A 15916-nucleotide genomic window follows, 5' to 3' on the forward strand; every position below is an offset into this window, starting at 1 on the left:
AAAAAATCCATGTGGCAATTTGAAAACTGTCCCTTTTTTCAAGTGAGGACATGTAAGAAATCAAACATGTCCAATTGAGCGCTAACTTTTTGCAATAGCTTTAATACATGCACTATTGCCTCACTCACTTCAGCAAGTTACCTTTTCCTGTCTGCTTGTTCTGGGTACTGTTTCAAACTGTAAGTAGTTAAAACTTTGCATGGTTTACACCACCAAATCTTTTGCTGGCCACAAGCAATTACAAATCCTAGAGTAAGAAGTCCAAAACTAAGTCACAAGAGACACTGGAATGACCTTCCTTCCCTGGATTCATATTACCATGACCAGTGGTGTCATATCATGAACTATCACACATAGAACATCTGCAAAGAAGGCAGTCGCCTATCATGTTTGACCAGTTTCCATAGATATGCATACAGGTTCCAGCTTGCGGCCGTCTTGGCAGCTGTATGGTTGTGGGAAAGCATCTGAAGTGTGACTAGCCCCTGAAAATATAAATTCAAATATTTTTTCAAACTCAAATTAAAGTATCACCTCATTATCGTGATCTCCCTATTTACCGGTCCTAAAAATTCTCCTGGGTTGAAACCATCAGACTTACCCATAAAAGCAGAGCGCTGAAACTAGTCATATTCCCTTCTCAATGACCTGGGCAAAAGCTACAGCTCATAAACAGGGTCAGGATTTGCTAAGTATTCAGATTCGAGTCCAGGCCATTATGGTTTATTCAAAACAGGCTAACAACTACTCTGGTTACATGCTGGAATTCATAAACCATTTGAAAGTGTTATACTGGTCTTGTAGAAGCAGAATGTGTGTGTGTGTGTGTGTGTGTGCGCGCGCACGCGCACGTGCATGCATTATATCCAAAAGACTTTTAAATATAAAATATTTCACATCAGGCTGTAGAAAATGCTCATCTCTCCATGCTCCTTCCCCCACCCCGGAACTGTTTTGGCACTAAATGCTATTCATAGATCATGAAAAGCAGAGAAATGCATGCCTGAATACCTAGATGGTCAAAATACATTCAAACAAAACGTCAGCTTGAAGTGAGGAAGAGCATTCTTAGTTGCTCTAGGCCCTCAAGGAAGAAATCTTGAGCCGAGCAAAGTTTGGTAGAACATATTGAACTATATATTTTACACCTGAATGCTCATAGGTTTTGACCCACACCTACTGAAGTCACTAGAATGATTTCAATGGGCTGTGGATCAGACTCCTAGGAATTATTCTGTTTTAGACTTGGCTGATGCAGTGGAAGGAACAACCCTGTGTCTATATGACACTGGGGCTTGAACAGTTGTTTTAGACATGTAAATGTAAGCAGGGAGATCTCCCTACACCTGCCAAGGAGGAGACAAGACTCTGGAAGCACTACAGGCAGTCCTTGACTTGAGACATTTCGATGAATGGCACTTACAACGTTTATAAATTGACACCGTTTCCACTTTCTGATGTCAGTTTTGACTTTATGATGCTGATCCAAAGTGACGTCACACCAGCGAACAAGTTCGCTGCATCGCTCATCTCCCTGGAGAACATCTGTCCAAATATCCTTGGACACTTTCTTTAAGAAAACAGACAAGACTCCAGAAAAAACCTGAAGCCAAGACTCCTGAGAAGACTCCAACCAAGAACCCTTCAAAAAGTCCAGCAAAGTCACCTCAAAGAAGTCCTTCCAAATCTATCTGATTGCTATTTACAATATAAATGCATTAAGATAGCTATATTACTCATCTATAATTGATTGAGTACAAAATTCTGGGTTATTTTTGGTGAAAATAGGGCATTGGGCCTTGGTTCAGGAACCAATCCCCCATTTATTATAACATCGTTCCTATGGAAAAATCAGTTTCGAGTTATGACGTTTTGACTTAAGACGCAGTTTTCAGGAACCAGCTGTGTTGTAAGTCCGAGGACTGCCTGTAATTAGTTAAGCAGGGGAAGGAGGAAGAGATTACCCTTCTGCTTTCATCAGAAGGCTTGGAGGAAGGCAAGCATGAGAGTCAATAAAATTTCTATAAGGACAGGATAACAAAGTATTACCCAATCAGAAAAGAAATATTTGTAAATGTGGGAGGACAGGTAAATCTTACAGCTGATAGCTGTGATGAAAACCCATCAGCTTCCCTTGTCCTACACAAATATAGCTCACAGCTCTTCAATCCTTGCCAGTGGCTCCGCAGGAATCAAGAGTGATCTGAGTGGAAATGCAAGCATTTATCCAGGATTTCTGCCCTGTGTGGCCAACATGACTACCTCAGATAATAAAGGCAGTGTTTGAACTTTCCAGTGCAGGACGTACAAACATCTTTCACTCGTCAGATGATGTTTTGGCCTTTCAGGTCATAATGTCAGAAAGACAACTGAATAAATCACTGCAGCAGCTGTTGGCCTTTATTTCTATTGTCCTAAAAGAGGCCTAGATCAACAACTGTGATAAGGAGAAGTATCTACAAGCTGGAATACTTCCAGCCTGAAAGACAGCATTGCAACAATGATTGCAACCAAATGTTTTGTAATTTAATTGCTGTCTAGTGTCTAGAATAATATGGCCATAGAGCTACGCCAAACAAAAAGGTCCAGCATCCCAACCATCAAGCTGCAGTCGGAGAAGAAAATAATTTGCCAAAGCACATACGTAAACCCTAAAGGCGGGAGAAGATCGCATGTTACACTCAAGGGGTTCATCATGTTTTTTTATCCCCATCATACTACAAAGCTACACAAAGTGCTGTGTTGCACTCACCCACCCTGTTCTAATTAAGCCATAATAGCTTCAGTGCAGGGTATTTCCTGGGGATTAATGACCAATGGAAAAGTGGTTGATGATTCAAGGCCCATTAACCCCCATTACTCATTAATCTCTAGTTACACCCTTTGTCTAAGCCATCGTGGATATTATTAGGTTTAGGTGGGGGCACTCTGCTTGTGAGTGTGTACATTGTTATTTATTTGTTGGAATGGGTGATAGATTAACACTGCATTTCTAGTGAAGGAAAGGTAAATACAGGAAGAAATGAAGAAATAATGGGGCAGGTAAGCAGGAACATGAAAGGCTGGAAGTCAGAAACCAGATTTCATGCACAATTTTGTCTTCACCTTGTCCATATCTTCCCATCCTTAATTTTCCCCGTTTCTCAAGAAGAACAATAGGATTTAAGATACTCAATCTAATCCAACTGTAGGTATTTAGGGCTTGCAAGCAAATAAGCTTTTAAAACTTCTCCCTTTACTATTTTTTATTTTCTTTCTTTTTTTTGTTTTTGCTTTAGAGATCTTTACAAGACATGTAAATAAATCCTCATGAATGTAAACCTGAATCTCCATGAGCTAAACTTTACATTGTTTGCCAAGCACATGAAAAGGTACAAAGCACAAAGGGAATGCTCCAAAAAGAGAGAAAGAGAGAGAGAACATGGGGAGAGGTGATTTGCATTTCCTGCCATTGACCATTTTGTGTTGCACACAAACATATATGCCACCTAAGGCTGATATCTCATGACATTTCACAAGATAAGCAAAATCAGGCTGCAAAGTATTTGAAAGTGGTACTTAAAATGTAAAGTGGTACTTAAAAAGTAAACTCTCTCCAGGCTACAAAGTGGCATGGGTTGCATTCTTCCTTTTGAACAAATGTTAAACCACTACCCAAGGGACTTAGGGAGTACTGGCCGCGTCTACACGAGACGCTGACCGTGCAATAGCCTGTGACTACTATGCAGTAGTGTTGCACGGCAGGAGGCATGACAACGCTATTGCACAGTAGTCATGACCTACTGCGCAGTCAGTGTCATGACACCACTATTCCTCAGCACAACTGTGCAGTAACTTCAGTTTATAAAAGTACTAAATGGCAGCATATTAATGACTGCACATCCAGCATCTCATGTAGACATGGTCACGGTGTTGCTGAAAATGCTCTTTAGTGAATAAGGTATAAAATTAAAGTGAGGTCATTTATGATTGCTAAAGATCTTATGGCACTTTCCACAATAATTTTTTGGGGGTCCTGGGCAATTCTGGTTAATCAGTCTGGCAATATAAAGCTGTCATTATTACCATTATTCCTACTACTTGTCTAATGTATAGCAGACATGTTCTTCACATGGTCTGAGCCATATTCTTGTCCTGCTGCCACCTATTCATTTTCATACAAGACATTCCCTGCCAAAGAAGTCTGCCACTCCTTTATGACTGACTTTGCATTTGGCTTCCAGTGTTGTAAAAGACTATAGTCCTTCCTGTTCAAACTCTAACAATAACCCAAATGATACGTTCTCCAGGCAATCCTGAGAAGTAAGTGCCATCAGACATATTTCTGGGTGAGCAGGGACAGGAACTAGTAACTATTTTATCTACCTGAGAGCTCATCAAAATATCTATTAATGCCAGCACACAGTTTGTGATTTACTTTAATTACAGCATTAGACAGAGAAATACATGAAAGAACATCATCCTGTATTAGACTCAGCTATGACGGCACTAAGGACTGCTGTATACTATTGATTAATAAAGCACTTCAAATAGATGCACTGTTCAAATGCACTTGGTCCATTCAGTGGGAGAGAGCGTAATAAGATGCACAGGTATAAATTGCCCACGGCACTCAGCTATGCAGAAATATTCACTTCATAAAATGATATTCACAATAGTAAAGAAAAGTCCAATTAGTGTCTAAAAATCCCAAGACATGGTGATACTAAAAAAAAAAAAGTAGAAGGAAAGAGGAAGCGAAATCATCTCCAAGGCTTGGTACCTTGACAACCAACAGGTAATATTTTGCTTTTATTGTCTAAAATGTAATGAGAAGTAGAGAGAAACCAAGAGGGTTTCAGCAAGTCATTTTACAATGGAAATAAAGGTACTGGAGAGCACGGTGCGTCTAATAGCTCCTCATGTAAGATCTCACAGTACTTTGGCAAAACACGATACCAACAATTCATAGATTCATAGATGTTAGGGTCTCGAAGGGACCTCAATAGATCATCGAGTCCGACCCCCTGCCTAGGCAGGAAAGAGTGCTGGGTCTAGATGACCCCAGCTAGATGCATATCCAACCTCCTCTTGAAGACCCCCAGGGTAGGGAGAGCACCACCTCCCTTGGGAGCCCGTTCCAGACCTTGGCCACTCGAACTGTGAAGAAGTTCTTCCTAATGTCCAGTCTAAATCTGCTCTCTGCTAGCTTGTGGCCATTATTTCTTGTAACTCCCGGGGGCGCCTTGCTAGCTTTCTTGTTAAAAAAAAGGACAGCTAATGAAATAGGCTGGTGTCAGTACTCAGGAACACAATACTGGGCATTCCCAATCAAACCACTGGCCCACCATCGCTGCTACCTTGCCTTTAGCAATGCATGGTACCTGATGCTTCACAGGAAGGCATAGGGAGAAAATTCACAACTCATGACAAGCTTAACCCACTGTACGCTGCTGAAGGCGAGGGAGTTTTTTCTTACTGCTGTGCACAAAAATTATGCCCCAAGGCATGATATCTGTTTACTCTTCCTGCTTTAAGACTAATAAAGACTGAAAGCATAATACTTGCTAAAAACAAGTTCCCAAGATTTAGCTCCTCAAATTCAGTTTATTATTAGCTGTTCCGTTCCTAGTCATCTCCATAAGCCTGAACACCTATAACTTCATTTGTATTTAATGAGAGCTGGGATGTTCAGCACCTTTTTGAATCAGGCCCAACCTATTTCAGATCAGGCACTCCCCTATAGGGGAAAAATAATTGGAGGCACCTTTTATAGAGAAGTACAGCTGGAAGGGACCTTCAGAGGTCATCTAGGCCAAACCCCAATACAATGTTTTGAAACATCTGAACTCATATTCCGGGTGCTTTGGTACCTCATCTGTAAAATGAAGGCAATTTCACTTCTCTCTCTCTTTCTCTCTCTCAGTTAATATTTATGATGCTTCTGTGATGTTGCTGGTTTGCCACCTTGACACAACGTGAACATCAGAGAGAGACCCCTCTAACTGGATTTAGCCCAGCCCCTTCTCAAAATAGTCTGTTCTGCAGAACATCAGTAAAGCTCCTGAGACCAGTCTGAGAGCTACAGCACTATGTAAGTAGCAAAGTAGTATTTTTTTTTTACTTTATTCCCTGGGAGTCTAACAGCGCAAGAAGCTTTCAGTAGAGAGAAAGATCGAAACAAAGAGAGTAAAAAGGAATTTAAAATCATCTTCAATGATTTTAAAGTGGGGGTTTTTTTTGTACAGACTTTGAGCTTGTTATACCTAGACATTTGGTTCATCAGCATGAAAGGAGGGCAAACGTGGCCTGAAGTGCTGGTCCTAACAGTCAGTTTTGTAACGGTGCTGACAATGATGTGCTGGAATGGGAACAGCAGACCCAAATTCTCGTTCAACCATAAAGGATTTTGGATCCAAAAGCAGACCTAAACGTCTTATTTCTGACCTCTCTATAGGAACGGGGTGGTGAGATGCCACCTGGAGTGTCATAGTGGGGGAAGGAATGTGGACAGTTCTAAGAGCTGCCTTTTCTCTACCTATTCAATGTATACAGTATAGAGAGAGAACAAGTCTTAGCACGCTGCTTCACTCCCCTTTATTAAGGGGGAGATACCAGGTAAAGGAAGTACTCCCTACGCATCAAAGAGAAAGACCATGTATTCAATGGAGCCGATATTTAAAGAGGACACACATGACACTGGACTGGATGTAGTACCATCTGCACTAGTAGAAGGGATGCGATTGGTGTATCTGTGTACAGTAATCGGGGAGCGATTGTGTCCTGATGCATCACAGTCTGCCATGGCAGGGAGTGACAGTGCCATCACTAAGGACCAAGTTTCTCAAGAGCAAGAGCAGCATTTCTTCCATGGCAAGGCATGCGATGGGGAAAGGAACAAGGGGAAAAGCACTATTAGCCCCCTTGCCATAATTCCTTTTTCCTGATGGGGAGGCTGAGGGAGGAGGCAGAAGAGTACCCCCACCAGCGTCATCGCCATCAAGCAGAGCCCGGTGGCACTTCCTACCTCGTGTGTCTTGTTTATTCATAGTGGAGCTACAAATCTGTTGAGTGAGCATTTTGTTTTGATTAAAAATTAATAGCTGCTTTTGACCCAGGTGGATTAATTTCACTTTCACCGAGTATCAAGTTAATTGACACAAACTACTGTCAGGTGAAAGAACCAATTAACAAACTGTGAGGAGAACTCCCTCCCTTCTCTCTTCCTCCTCCCCCCAGCCCAAACATTGTTGTGACTGAAGACTTTTAATAAACAATTTTCATATCAGTGAAATGAAATTAATTACTTAAACACGGGAACAAAAGGTAGAGGGTATGGGGACAAGGAAGGGGGGGGGGAGGGGGAGCTTGTTCTGTACGTGACCAGAGTTTGTTCACAAGCTGCAGCAGAGGAGGTCTTTGGAAAGAGTTTTACTCCAAGCTCTTGAGACAGATTGACAAGGGCTGTTCTCACCAATTAACTACCACTTCCAAGCTTATCAGTCATCAAGGTTTTGAGCCTTGTTCTGGTTTATTGCAGTTTGGCAAAGGTCTTTGATAAGATCCACAGAACACGACGGCAAGGTCATTCTAAAAAGAGCCGGACAAAATCCATTCACAGTGCATAATAATGCACCGTACAATACCGCAAAAAGAGGCACAAAAATATCTTCCATTCTAATTTTTTCTTGTATTTAAATTGGAAGAGTTTTCTACAGCAATTTATTATGAATAGAATAGTGTATTAGCTTGGAAAGAGCAAAGTAGTCCCTTATTTCATACTGATTAACTATAAGCTAGCATGGCTCTGAGTGGAGGGGTTGTACACGGATGTGCATTTTACTGTACAACCTTGAATGTCAGTTTGGCAAAAGAAACTAATATTTGGCCAATATCTCAAGAAGCTACACAGGACCTGTGTCAAGAAAAATGAAAGAGTCTTTTCCAGAGGAGTTTTCATCAACATTGCCATTAGGAACTTGAGGGGAAAATGGTTCATCATCACTGCTATCTCACCTCTTATATGCCCCGGTGCCATTTATAAAGTGCTTTACGGCCAGATGGATTTATAAAGATATAGCTCAGTATCTGATAGACATTTTGGAAGTACCTAAGCAGGTTATCCAGGTAACCCCCACTAAAATTGAAAGGAGTTGTGCTCCTAACCTGCTTTTCTACTTTTCAAAATCCCAAAACATGCCTATTTGTATCCGTAGACATTGCAATACCTTTAAAAAAAATTGCCCTTCGGAGACTCAGTCTCACTAAAAGTCAAGAGGACTCTTAGACCATGTCCACATGGTCAACTTATGTGTCAAGTCGCAGGGCTAAGAAGCATACTGCACTATAGCAGGTGGGCTGCATCTGAACCTGGAAGCAGTGTAACTGTCTGCATGGCACTGCAGGCAGGCTCCCTGGCCCTGTCACCCAGCAGTGCTAATGAGCTTGCCCACAGTGATGCACAGTTATGGCTATGCTGGCCCCTGTTTAGAGTCCAGCCCATGTAGTGTGCTGTAAGGGTGCCAGTGCTGGGCACAGGAAGTTGACTCTGCAGATACAGACTTAGGCTCCTACAAGTCTGTATACATTTTCAATATTAGACTCAGGGTCCTGATGTACCTACATTTTTTTTCAAGACCCAGTCATTAACAAAGGTTACTGGGGCTGCCTTTTCTCATACCTTTTCTGAGACGAGCCTACATGTTCAGTGACATATGTCTTTTAAGTTAGGAAGCCTACATCTGAGGCACTTTTTATACTCACTTTCACTGTTTTTTCCAAATAGATCACCACTAGTTTCCACGCCATGCACAGACCAGAATACATGCACACACACACACAAATGTATATACACGTGTGTGTGTGTGTGTGTGTGTGTGTGTGTGTGTGTGTGTGTGTGTGTGTGTGTGTGTATTTTTTAACGGAGATAAAAAACACAACTTTGCAATAAAATAAGAGGGGACTTTTTCTGGGTGTGAATGAGAATGACAGTCAACTCCCATTGTCTTTTCATTGGGAGCTAGGCCCAGTTGCATTTTTGTGCCTTTAAAAATCACCTAAATAATACTCAGTTAAGCCTGGGGAAGTGGAGTGTGCTACTGGACAAGACTGTACCAGCTCTGTCATGGGAAAGGTGGAAGTGTCAGACATCATAGGAAGCTAAAATCTTTAAATCCATTCATGATTGCAATATGCTTAGAACTGTAATGAAGCATATGCCTGTAGAGAGATAGAGAAGATGAATATGTAAGGACATAGATAGCCAGATGAGGGTGTGTGAGCACAGACAGCTACTATGCCAAGGTAAAATGGGGGTGTAATAAGACCGGCTTTGTAATCCACTTGCTAAAAGGCAGCCTGGTGGCATTGATCCCTAGACTACGGGATCACTTCAATAATTCAGCTGTGCTTGAAAAACTTAAAGTTGTCTCATGTGTGGCCACTTGTTAAGAATATATTTCCAGTGACCATATGCAATGAAAGACTACAAACATACCTGGTTGTCTCTCACATGCGGAGAAACAAGAGAAAATGAAAGGAGGAAATTGCAATTCTATTCACTGCATATGGCAAATAAAAAAGACATCTTTTTATGTGCATCTGGCTTGCCCTTCCTTTTGGTTTATGTTAAAAATATACAGTATTAGCTCCCCTTTCCTCTTGGGAAATGAGCAGCATAGGTAATGGAAACCAATAAAGGACTGTCATGTGTGTTACTGCAATCTGTCTGCATTTAGGCAATTCCTGTTATGTCCTACATCTGACCAAGGGGAAAAAGCAATTGTTCAGATGAAGCCAGGTGTCAAATCCTCCCAATCATTTTTTCCCTTCATGTCTTCACAATCAGGGTACCAATCTAGCAAGCTGCAAAGATAACTTAACATTAAGCATTTTACATTTCAGCATTCATCAGAAATGCGTAATCTAAGCAACAAATTAACAAAAGATTCTCACATTTTTAAGGATATTAGACAAGACTTGGACAGTTCCTGAATGTTAAAAGACACATGCAGAAATTACTGCATGTGAACTCACAGTGGCATAATCCTTCCTATGAAAGATTGCAATGGTTCCTCTAATCATTTTCTTTTCATTGACTTTTAGACTACAAGTGATTTCACATTAGAATTGGCAAGACGCGATAAGAGTCTGGATTTGTTAGCAATAAAAGCAGAGGAGATGTAACTTAATGTGGGGGATGTGTCACTCACTGAGATGGAAAGTAGAACTACAAGGCTGCAGCCTAGCTCATACTCTCCTCTGATAACTGTCTTGACTCCTGACCAAACCTGCAGGGATCATTCCCAATGCCTTTATTCAATTTATATGACCTAGGGCTGGTAAGATCCAAACCAGGATCTGGCTTAGATGCTAGCCTCAGCATCTGGCAATCTGACTTGAACCAGGATTGCACATAGAAGATAAATGATGCAGTAATGTTAGGCTGTATTTGATTCGGATTTGGCCCAAATTGGGGACAGTGATTCGATCCGTTGATTCGGGTCACTGTCTCTGATTCAATTTGATTTAATCCGAATCTGAAGATTCGATGTTGATTCAGAGAATCAGCGATTTGGCCATAGACACAGCTTTAAACAATTTTTCTACATACCTCAAGGTACCAGGCGTGGCTCATGAACGTTGCAATGCTGGGGTGGATGGAGAGTCCCACAGGAGTGCAGGGGAGGCTCCCATGCGCTCGGCGGTGAGCCCAGAAGTACTTCCAGCCCACTTGCGGGTCCACCGGGGAGCATGTGGGGGCCCCCCCACAACCCCCCTGGCTCGGCAGTTGGCTGCAGGTATAACCCAGGTGCATCCGCAGACCCAGGAGGCACCAGTTGCTGAGCCAGGGGGCAGGGGGACCCCCCCCAGCGCGCTCCCCAGCGGACCCAGAAGCAGACTGGAAGTGCTTCTGGTCCACTTCCGGGTCTGCTACCGAGCACGCTGGGGAGCCCCCCCACGCTCCTGTGGGACGTTTCATCCACCCCAGCATCACAGCATTCAAGAACTGCCTGGTACTTTGAGGTATGTAGAAAAAATATTTAAAGCTGTGTCTATGTCTGAATTGCTGAATCTTTCTGAATCTCTCCGAATTGATTCGGAGGGTTCCAATTCAATTTGGAGAGATTAAAGGGTCTCCTGATTCGATTCGGAGATTCGGCCACCAAATCAGGCCGAATCTCTGCCGAATCAAATCAGGGACTGAAGCTCTGCACGGCCCTAATGTTAAACCATGTTCAAAAAGAACCTCCTTGGAGAGAGGAGAGGAGGGGCTTAGAGGAGAGGATTAGTCCCTGCCTTCCCCTCATTAGCAATTTGCATGTCCCTTATGAGTTGCAAAATGTAAAACCTGGGCTAGATCTGTACCTGATGTAAATCCACAAAGCTCCACTGCAGTCAGTGCAGTTATGCTGATTAAATTCAGCTGATACATAGCCCTTTATGTGAACAATGTCAACCTTGCTGCTGAACAGAAAACCCAACAGTGCCTATCTAAATAAATAATAATGATGTTTCCCAAAATGGCTACTACAACTACTACTATTATTAGGAGAGCTAATAAACTTTCCTAGATAGTTTGCTAACAGTAGAAAATGTAAAGGTTTGTGTGAATTCCTTCCTAACTCCTTTTTGTAGATCAGGGAAATACATAATATTCCATACCTGAAAGAAGTTTTCTTTGTACCACACCTCACAAATATTAGTGCTCTGGTACCAATGATGAATATTTGATACCTATGACTTTAAAACAGTAAACTTGAGTGAGTCATTTGCCACATACACATTATTTTTGGGGAGAAAGATACTGAGTTAATTAAAGCTGAGTCTTGTATAGTGTATGCAGTGATTGCTGTTAAAAATGGCAACGTTTATTAATGGTTAATGTCACAATACCTTCCCTAGAATAAGAAATAAATGGCAGACAAGGTTCTTTGGGTAAATCCGATATCTTTTACTAGACCAACTAAATAATTGGAAAAAATTTTCCAACTAGTTAGTTGGTCTGACAAAAGATATCAGATTTACCCAAAGAACCTTGTCTGCCTATGTCCTTAGACCAACACAGCTACAACCTACACCCCAGAAATAAATGGAGCATTTGGGCACTGCTGTGATACAGGTTAGCAATCATCCACTTTTTGGCACTGCCTCGTGATCTCTACAAGGCAAACAACTTCTGTAGGATGAAAGAGAAGAGTCTGCTTTTTGAAAAAGCCATAGTCTGAGAAAGCATGTTGATATACATTCTTTCAAGAAAGCAATTCTGGGTCTGAACAAGGTAGTAATAATCCAGTAACTAAAATGCTATTATAGCAAGTCCTACCAGCAGACTGGGGGCTAGAGAGCCATTTAGAAAATACCATACAAAAGGAAATGTCTGTAGCCCAAGAAAAAAATGAACTTGGAAAAAAGAACATGTCATGGAGTACTGGGAGAAATTATGAGAGAGCACCAGATATGGTCTTGAAGACCAAGAAGCACAAGTTACTATACTCTTCAGCAACATGGCAGATGGTAACTAAAACACCTGCATGGGATAACAGAGCTTTGTGAAATAACCTGAAGGTAAAAGAGAATTTGGAACTACCAATTTTAGGCTGGGTAAGACTGTATGAAAATACAGGACTTCCCAAAGGATGTCCTGATGGTTTAAATGTTCCCAGTAAAGCCAGGGATAAAACTACATCCATTAATGTCAATGGGTGAAGAACTGAGCCAGCACCCAGTGCTTATGAAAATACTGCCTTATTGTATTGCTTCGGTAAATTACAAAGCTGGAACGCGCAAGATTTTTATATTCGTTGTTTAAAATACAAAATAAAATATGTTTTTATAACACTAAGGGAGAAATTCTTAGTTTTATATTTACTGAACGTACATTAAATGAAGCAAAAGAAAACAGGAGATGAGACTGTGCCTACAGTAAATTTTATAAGTAAACACGCTGAACACTGGGAAGGGAATTCTTTTATGTGAATGTTTCATTTGTTTTTTTTCTTTGTGAATATGAATACTGTTCTAGACTAGACTCAGTCCTTACATTTAATGAAGAGTTAGTAAAAATGTGTGCGCCTTTGCTTGAATTCCATTTTTTTCTACTTTTCAATTTAATTTTCATTACAGCAGGCTAGAAATTCATCTTGCAGTACTGAAGGCTGTAATCAGTGTAATAAACTGGAGATGTTATATGGTTTATTATATTATCAGAATATTTGGCGCTTTGAGGTTTGTTGCAATAGCAAGTGGATGTTTCTGTGTATATGCAAGTGTGCTTAGTACAGGGGCAAGCAATTATTTTGGCTGGAAGGCTGCTTAGCAAGTTTTGATGAGCCTTTGAGGGCTGCAAGGGTAGCCCCGCCTCTTGACAGGTGCTCCTCCCCCTGCTTGCCATCTTAGGACCAGAAGTCCTGCCCCCTGGCCCTTGCCACTGGAAATCCCTCCCTTTGCCCTCAGAAGTACTCCTTTTGGCAAGGGGGTTTGCTATCTGGGAACTGGAAAACCCCCCAAATCATATTCTAAAAATCAAACATCTAATACAACATACATTAATTTGACTTCAAAAAATATTTTTGTCCTGATTTATATGTTTTTGCATAGTGTACATAGAGGTAATTGCATAATAGCTTAAATGAAGTTTTACTTTTGTATATTGTGGGGGGTATGAAGAGGTGGGGGGGTATGTGTGCACCCCTACGTATTGCCAATGGCCCACAGCAAGCAGAGACCCCTGGTGGTGCATGGTTCTGGTGAGCCCCAGGACTGCACGTGGCTAGGCCGCCAGCAGGGAGAGGGGCAGAGCCAGTCGGCTCCATAGAGCCTCTGCCAGCCCAGGCTCTACACTCCTGCTGCCCTGCTCTGGGCCCCTGCCAGCCCTAGCTCTGGGGCACCGGCACAGGCCCTGCGCTCCTGCCCACCCATTCACTACCACTCCTCCCCTGTCTGCTGCCACTGCCCTAACTGCCTATTGCCACCACTCACCCTCCTGCCTGCCCACTATTCTGGCAGCGTGCAGTTCCCAGCTGGCTCCTGCTGTGCCATGTGGTCCCAACCATGCAGCTGGGGACTGCATGGTGCTGGCCGGGCTCGGCTGGCTCCAGTACTACACGGCTCCCGGCTGCATGGCCCAGATTGCAGAATCAGCAGGAGCCAGCATAGCCTGGCCAGCACTACATGGCTCCCAGCTGCATGGCCAGGACTGCATGATGCAGCAGGAGCCAGATGGGAACTATGGGGGCTGGGTTGGCTCCTGCTGCATCCTGTGGTCCCAGCCATGCAGCCGAGAACTACGTGGTGCCAGCTGGGCTGGGCTGGCTCCTGCTGTGCTGGCAATCCTCCTCCTCCTACCTCCTGCCTGTTCTTATCTGAATTTCCACTCTTGGATGGAGGGAGGGCAGGGGGAACAGCCCCACCGGTCACCAGGCCAAAAGCTTCTAGTTGGGGGCTGTGGGTGGGAGGTACTGGGGGTGGGGCTGGGTGGACTTTGCTGCTGCTGGGTCCTGCCGCTGGTGCTTTGCCAGCTTTTAGACAGGCAGTCACTGGCAGGTAATAATTTTCTAAATTTTAAAGGAGCTCTACAGGCCGGATAGAATGGCCTGGCAGGCTGAATTCAGCCCATCGGCTGTATTTTGCCCGCCCCTGGCTTAGTACTTTTAACACAAAGACAGTCCTGCAAGTAGTGGGGAACTAAGCCTGATAATAAATCTGGACTTCTGGGGGAAACAAAGTATCTGCCAATAAGGCCATATCTCATTTGAACTGTCACCAACTGACTTTACCAAGGGGTAAACTCAAGAAAAGGGGTGCCCTGGGCATTTAGGGTACTAGCTTCATATGTGGGAGACTTGTGTTTAATTCTCTGCTTTGTTGCGGACTTCCTGCATCTCGTTAGGTAAGTCTCTGTATAAGAAAGAGTAATATCATCACCTTGTCTCATTAAGGTGGTGTGAAACATTTAAATACCACAGGGAAGAGACTGTATAATTATCTAAGAGATACACTAAAATCCATTGAGTTTGGGGGACCAGTTAAGGTCACCCAGTAAGTCAACAATTGAACTGGGAAACAAAAAAGAAACCTAATTCCTGGAGCTGTGCTCTAACCAGCAGACACCCTTGCTACCCATTTCCTCCCCCCATCGCTAGTTTTCTTCACAATTATATTTAAGTTAAAAATATATATTTTTAATAACTCACCACACACATATTGGAATGCAGAAAAATTCAGTGCCCTGCAGTTATCTCAAAAAAGAGCAAGGTGTCTTTCAAAGAATCTAAAAGTTTGCTTCTAAAGAATCTAAAACCATCTTAATTCTTGATAATTAATGGTTGGTTGGAATCCTTTTGTGCTCCTATTGCAGGAGAAAGAGGTCATATAAAAAGCACACTGAAGATTTTAAATTTGAACCTGAGTTCAACCTGTGGCATGGCTCTAAGTCTCATTGTGTCGATCTACTTCATTTGCCTGGCGCAAGCGACACATAAAAGACGGTAATGGACCAGAACTTCACGGTATGCAAACCAAAGAAAAACATTAATAAGTGTGTTTATCTGACAACTTGAATTGTACCAGTGGGCAAATCCCATTCTAGGCAGATAGGGTGCCTACACATGAGCTGGGAGGCTGCTCCGATGTGCTGCAATTACAGCGCGTCGCAGCAAACTCAATTAATCGTGGTAATTACCACGCTCCGGCCTGCCTCCATGTCTGGTTTATCATATTCCCCGTACTTCAAAATGGTACGGGGAGTGCTTTAACTAAAGCTTGTTCAATGAGCTTCAGATAAAGTGCCCCTGCTGCCATTTTGAAGCACAGGGGTGCCGATACATGAGATGCTCCGGGCGCTTTAATTAGAGTGGCTCTTGGAGCTGCTCTAATTAAAGCATCCCCCTCTGCCCTCCAGAGCACATGTAAAAACACCCATAAACTACATATATTT

General features: G+C 42.6%; 1 protein-coding gene across 11 annotated transcripts in view; it reads right to left on the minus strand.

Annotated features, from left to right (window-relative positions):
- AUTS2 (activator of transcription and developmental regulator AUTS2) overlaps window positions 1-15916 on the minus strand; it is a 984419-nt gene that overhangs the window by 267660 nt on the left and 700843 nt on the right. The window lies entirely within an intron of this gene.

This window comes from Alligator mississippiensis, chromosome 14 (genome assembly GCF_030867095.1).
Source record: "Alligator mississippiensis isolate rAllMis1 chromosome 14, rAllMis1, whole genome shotgun sequence".
Taxonomy (NCBI): Eukaryota; Metazoa; Chordata; order Crocodylia; family Alligatoridae; genus Alligator; species Alligator mississippiensis.